This window comes from Mustela putorius, unplaced genomic scaffold (genome assembly GCF_011764305.1).
Source record: "Mustela putorius furo isolate JIRA1106 unplaced genomic scaffold, ASM1176430v1.1 tig00001012_pilon_pilon_pilon, whole genome shotgun sequence".
Lineage (NCBI taxonomy): Eukaryota > Metazoa > Chordata > Mammalia > Carnivora > Mustelidae > Mustela > Mustela putorius.
Window position 1 is genome coordinate 1,464,440 of NW_025421531.1, and position 6,000 is coordinate 1,470,439.

Below are 6,000 nucleotides of genomic sequence, written 5' to 3' on the forward strand. Positions count from 1 at the left end.
CTGAAGTTGTCTTGCTTCTACAGAAGAAGCAAAGGTCTGACAACAAGAAAAGAGACATTATTCTTGTAAGCCTCGGGTTTAGCTAACTTTTATTGACTTTAAAAAATAACCTTTTTATTTTTTTAAATTTATTTATTTTTTTCAAGTAACAGTATTCATTATTTTTGCACTACACCCAGTGCTCCATGCCATCCGTGCCCTCTCCTATACCCACCACCTGGTTCCCCCAACCTCCCTACCCCCCGCCCCTTCAAAACCCTCAGGTTGTTTTTCAGAGTCCATATTCTCTCAAGTTCACCTCCCCTTCCAATTTCCCTCAACTCACTTCTCTTCTCCATCTCCCCTTCTCCTCCATGCTATTTGTTATGCTCCACAAATAAGTGAAACCATATGATAATTGACTCTCTCTGCTTGACTTATTTCACTCAGCATAATCTCTTCCAGTCCCGTTCATGTTGCTACAAACGTTGGGTATTCGCCCTTTCTGATGGAGGCATAATACTCCATAGTGTATATGGACCACATCTTCCTTATCCATTTGTCCGTGGAAGGGCATCTTGGTTCTTTCCACAGTTAGGCAACCATGGCCATTGCTGCTATGAGCATTGGGGTACAGATGGCCCTTCTTTTCACTACATCTGTATCTTTGGAAAATAACCTTTTTTTAAAAAATCAACATATAGTAGACATACAATGTTAAATTAGTTTCAGGTGTATATTGATTTTGATTTTTAACATTTTGCCTACCACCTTTACTGAGATTACTCTCAATGCTTATAGGTGTCTGTATGAGACAGATGGTCATATCTTAATTTTACAGATGCAGAAACAAAAAACAATTGGATTTTCCTTATGTATAAGTGAGATAAAATATCCTCTTTGGAACATTATTATATAGTGAGTCTGAGAACTTTCTTGCCTAGAAGTAACAGAATGAGTTACAGGACACGAAAAACTTTGTACATATGTGAAATACAGTATGTGTAGCATAAAAATAAAATAGTGTACTGTGAAAGTTTCCAGGTGGTTTAAAACCTTCCCCCGAGTTCTGCTATTGATTTAGGTCTGTTACTTAATTTCCCTGAAGCTTTAGATCCCTTTATTTAAAATAGAAGTATCTATTCTTAGAATGAATTATTACTGAGAACCTTTTGTCCACATGTTTGAATTCATGGCATTTTGGAGTATAATACCATATCATAAAGCTATACATATCTTCTATTTATGTAATCCAGAGGCTCTCAACATAGCATTTTAATAGAACTACCTGTATGGCTTTAAAAGGGGGGAGGATGCCTGGACCATGCCCTTAGGAGTTTCTGTACTAGGGGCGCCTGCGTGGCACAGTCAGTTGGTGACCTACCCTTGGTTTCCGCTCAGCTCGTAATCTCAGGGTCGTGGGATCAGCCCTGCACTGGGCTCCAAGCTCAGCATGGAGTCTACCTAAATTTCTCTCTCCCTCTCCCTCTGCCGCTTCACCCTTCCATGGGGGCACTCTCTAAATAAATAAATAAATAAATAAACCTTTAAAAAAAGATTTTTTTTTGGAGTAGGTACTATAATTAGTCCTTTGTAGACATGAAGAAACTGAGGACTCCTTAAAGTCCCATACTAACAAATGACCAAGCTGGGAAATGAACCTGACACTTATCCAGCCTGACAGTCTGGCTTCTGCCTCCATGCTGTATGTGGGAAAAATGCAGGACAGAAAGGAAACGGCTTGCCTAATGTGCATTCTCTATATGATCTTTTCTATCAACTCTCTCCTTTATTAGACAAGCCTGTTTTGTTTTGTTTTGTTTTGACAAAATGGACTATGCAAGGTTTTAATGTTGAGTACAGAATTTCCTGATATTTTTTGGTGAGATTGGGCTAATATACAGATTCTTCCTTTTTTCTCTTTTTCTTTTGATCCTGCCATAGTCTCCAGCTTAGCTAATTCAATCTCAACTAAACTTTGCTGTATGTACACATGTTCTCTGTGGTATCTTTTCCCTTTCAGTTTTATGTGCTGTTTTTGGAGAGCAGGTCGGGGAGCCCCGCTTTGATTTTGCACAGTGAGTAAGAGAATGCTTTGTGGGATCGAGGAAGCTATTCAGGGCATCTGAACCTCCTCTAAAATCTTCACAGATGTCATCTATGATTTTTAAATTTTTCTTCTGGTCAAGAACGGGCATTGGAGGCAAACTTCTTACTCTTCAGTGTTGTTTTGTTACTTTAGAATGAAACTTACTTGAAATATGACCATTTCACGTTCATGGTGTTTTGTTTTTTGGTTTTATTTTTTTTTTCAGTGTTCCAAAATTCATTGTTTATGCACCACACCCAGTGCTCCATGCAATACGTGCCCTCCCTAATACCCACCACCAGTCTCACCCAACCCCCCAGCCCCCTCGCCTCCAAAACCCTCAGATGGTGTTTTGTACTAACACCATTTAAGTAAAGCTTTCATCTTAAAGCATGTGTTGAGAATGGACACATTTCTTTTTATAACTCCAGTTTTTAATTTGAGGTCTCACTTTGGAGTATCAGAATACACTTAACAGTATTCATTTAGTGTTTATTCAGTTTTTCCCCAAATTTAAACTTATTTTTAAAGTAAGAGTTAAGCTTTCAGAGATTTGGTAAGTGTCCGAATTGGATAGAACCCATTAGGCAAAAATCCCGATTTGTAAGACAGATGGTAGGAGGAAATGCTCTGTTTTATATTATAGGCTCCGTATAGAAGGGACATGCTTTTTGACAAACTGTTAGAAAATCACTTGAATATCTAAAGAAATAACAATTGAGAGACACTTGAAATTAGTCTTATAAAAATTTCCTGCTAGAAAAACTAAAGCAGTTCTTTCTCATCAAAATTATATTTAAAACACAGAGGATCAGATACATGATAGCAAAGTAACGTTCTGTATCATCATCAAGGAATGCTATTTGGGGGGATTATTGCAGAGTATTAATATTCATGTTTCACTTGCAATTGTAAGTTGAACTAAAAGTCTCTGGACATCTTGATTTCAAGATTTTAGGAGGATTTTCAAATTGCTCCACTAACACTCTTGGATTATAGACTGTGGGTTAGTCCAGGTTAACGGTATTAAAAGTAGAGATCATTACATATTTTAAGGTTTAAACTAAATAATATGCACAAGCAGCAGACACTGGATTTCTTCCAGTGATTTCTCTGTACATATTTGTTTAATGATTTTGAAAACGTTAGCATAGCCAGGAAGAATTTAGAGGTCATTTAAAACGTACCCGTATTTAAATTATTTGATAGACTCCTCATCAGCTTTGAACTTTGGCTCGTGGGAAAGCAGGTCATGATCTCATGTTGGTATCATGGCCACATTGAATGACACACTCAGCACTGTGGAAATTTCAGCATAATTAGCTGCATCTTTTTTTGTGATTTGTGTTGGGTGCCCTTGCTTGCCAGCTAAACTTTTTTTTTTTTTACCTTTCTCATCCTATCACATTTAAATGTCACCAGACCAGTGTTTATATAGTTGGCTTCTGCCTTTCCTCTTTTCTATCCATTACCACCTCCCTCCACACAGGATCATTTCTTTTGGAGCACTTTGCTTGACATTCGCTTTATATCTGTCTCGCTCCTTTTATCATGGACCCATTATTTGGGGCATAACAGGAGAAAAATAGCTAAATCTGCCTATGGCAGTTTACACTAATATGACTGGCTCTCAGTAGACAGATTTTCAGCATCCACATATCGATCGATCCAGGGCACCGATCAGAGTGATGTGTGCGTATCTGCCTTGCAGAATCCTGGGGTTACAAGGCTCTTATCTTTGTGTCCTGAGATCCCCCCCACACTTAGGAGCAGGTGGAGAGATTTGTTCAAACTCTTCAAGGGACTTGTTTGGTTGGTTTGTTTTGGCCTAGGACGGTAAGACTATCTCCCTTCGGAATAATTGACTCCTTGCAGAAATTTCTGTGTGTTCTGTGGAATCTTTCCTACCACCACCGTTTCTCTTCCCAGGTAAGATTTCAGATAATGTTTGATCTCAATTAATTATGTTGTACTTAGCACCAAATGCAAGACATTTGGTGATTTTTTTTTCTCATTAAATGAGTAAACCGAATAATTCTGCTATTTAGAATGAATGTGACGGAAGTATTACATATGTACTGGTCTTAAAATGAGATGGGTATGTTCTAGATATGTTTGAGTAATTCAAAGTACATGCATTTGGATAACCCTCTGTGGGTTGGGAAGTGCTGAGAGCCTTAGAGGTCTGGGCAACTGTGAAACTGTCCATCTACAAAAGAACAAGTTGGAAAGTTGAGACAGGGGCAGGAGACCCTTCAGAGAGATCAGACCCCTGTATTTAATTAACTTCAGGGATCCAACACCTAGAAGGGGAGAGATGCAAGATGTAGAGAGATACCCAGGAGTCGCCAGCTGGCTCCGTTACTTCCTTTTCTTACAGGTGGAAGAGGTGGCAGATGATTAGGGGTGGACTTTAAAGCCAAACAGAGCCCTCTGCGCTGTAAAGTAAATTGTACTGAACAAGGTAAGTGAGATCATGTTTCCTTCCGTAGGCCACAAAGGGTGCTCTGTCACAAGACATTATTCACTGGGACACAACACTGTTGGGAGATGTAAGGACCTATTTTATATTTTTATATTTTAGCCAGAGGCTTCCATTGAGGTTAAACAATAGTCTTGTTGTTTAACCCTTAAACTCTCCCTGCTCCCCTTCCCCCAGGGGACTTACTTAAAAACAAGTCTGGGGAAACCAGCCCCAGGTAACAAAGCGCAGATACAAGGGTGGGTCAGGCCAGGTGGAGACATCCGATCAGTGGGGGGGCTGCATACTGTCTCCCTGGTTACCAAGAAGTATGGGCCCTGCCCTTTTGGGGAGCCTTTTTGGCGCCAATTCTAATCAAGGTGTAATGGACTGGTTCAAATGTCTACTAGGGTAAATTGTAACTCAATTGGTCACCTAGCATCACTGTGTTTCCTGTGTGTGTTACAATCTCATTGGCCACCTGTGCGTGGCCAGGCCCGACCGCATGGCCTTTGCCCTTAAAAGCTAGTCTGTGAAACAGAAAAGGGTCACCCTCTCTTGTAAGAGGTGCGTCCCGAGCGTTCGGTTAGATTCTTGATGCTTGGCGTGAAATAAAGCTTTGCTTGACATTCGCTTTATATCTGTCTCGCTCCTTTAATCATGGACCCATTATTTGGGGCATAACAGGAGAAAAATAGCTAAATCTGCCTATGGCAGTTTACACTAATATGACTGGCTCTCAGTAGACAGATTTTCAGCATCCACATATCGATCCAGGGCACCGATCAGAGTGATGTGTGCGTATCTGCCTTGCAGAATCCTGGGGTTACAAGGCTCTTATCTTTGTGTCCTGAGATCCCCCCACACTTAGGAGCAGGTGGAGAGATTTGTTCAAACTCTTCAAGGGACTTAGTGCCTCGGAAGGACGGCGTGGAACAGAGGAGTCTGAAGAAAGTGCGTGTGACAACTCCTCCTAATGAACTTGAGGAGACTAAAAAGTTCTGGAAAGCACCAAGTGTCTCAGGAGCTCTGTCACCCTGCCAACTCAACGTTGGATTGGGTTAAGGGAACAAGGCTTCTTTGTGCAGCCAGTGCTGGCCCAGGCTGATAGGAGGTTTACTAAAATGCTTTCAGTAGATCAAAACAATACTCATGTAAGTTAGTGAACTCCATTAAATCTAAATAAATGTAATTTTATCACATGGGTGTGTTTGGCCAGTTTTTTTCAAGAGAGAGATTCTGGACTTAATTTGTATTTCGTTTCAAATAATTTAGGCTGGCCTCTATCAATATTGTATTTTACTTCCTCATTACAAACAATGTTTCCTTCATTCTTTTTTCCCCCTTTGACAAGGCCTCTCATTCTACCAAAGCAAGAGTATTCTACCAAATGTTAAATGAAACAACAAACTGGAGTGATTCTGGCCATTAGCTGTTTCCCACGAATCATCCATAATTAGTAGATTGTTCT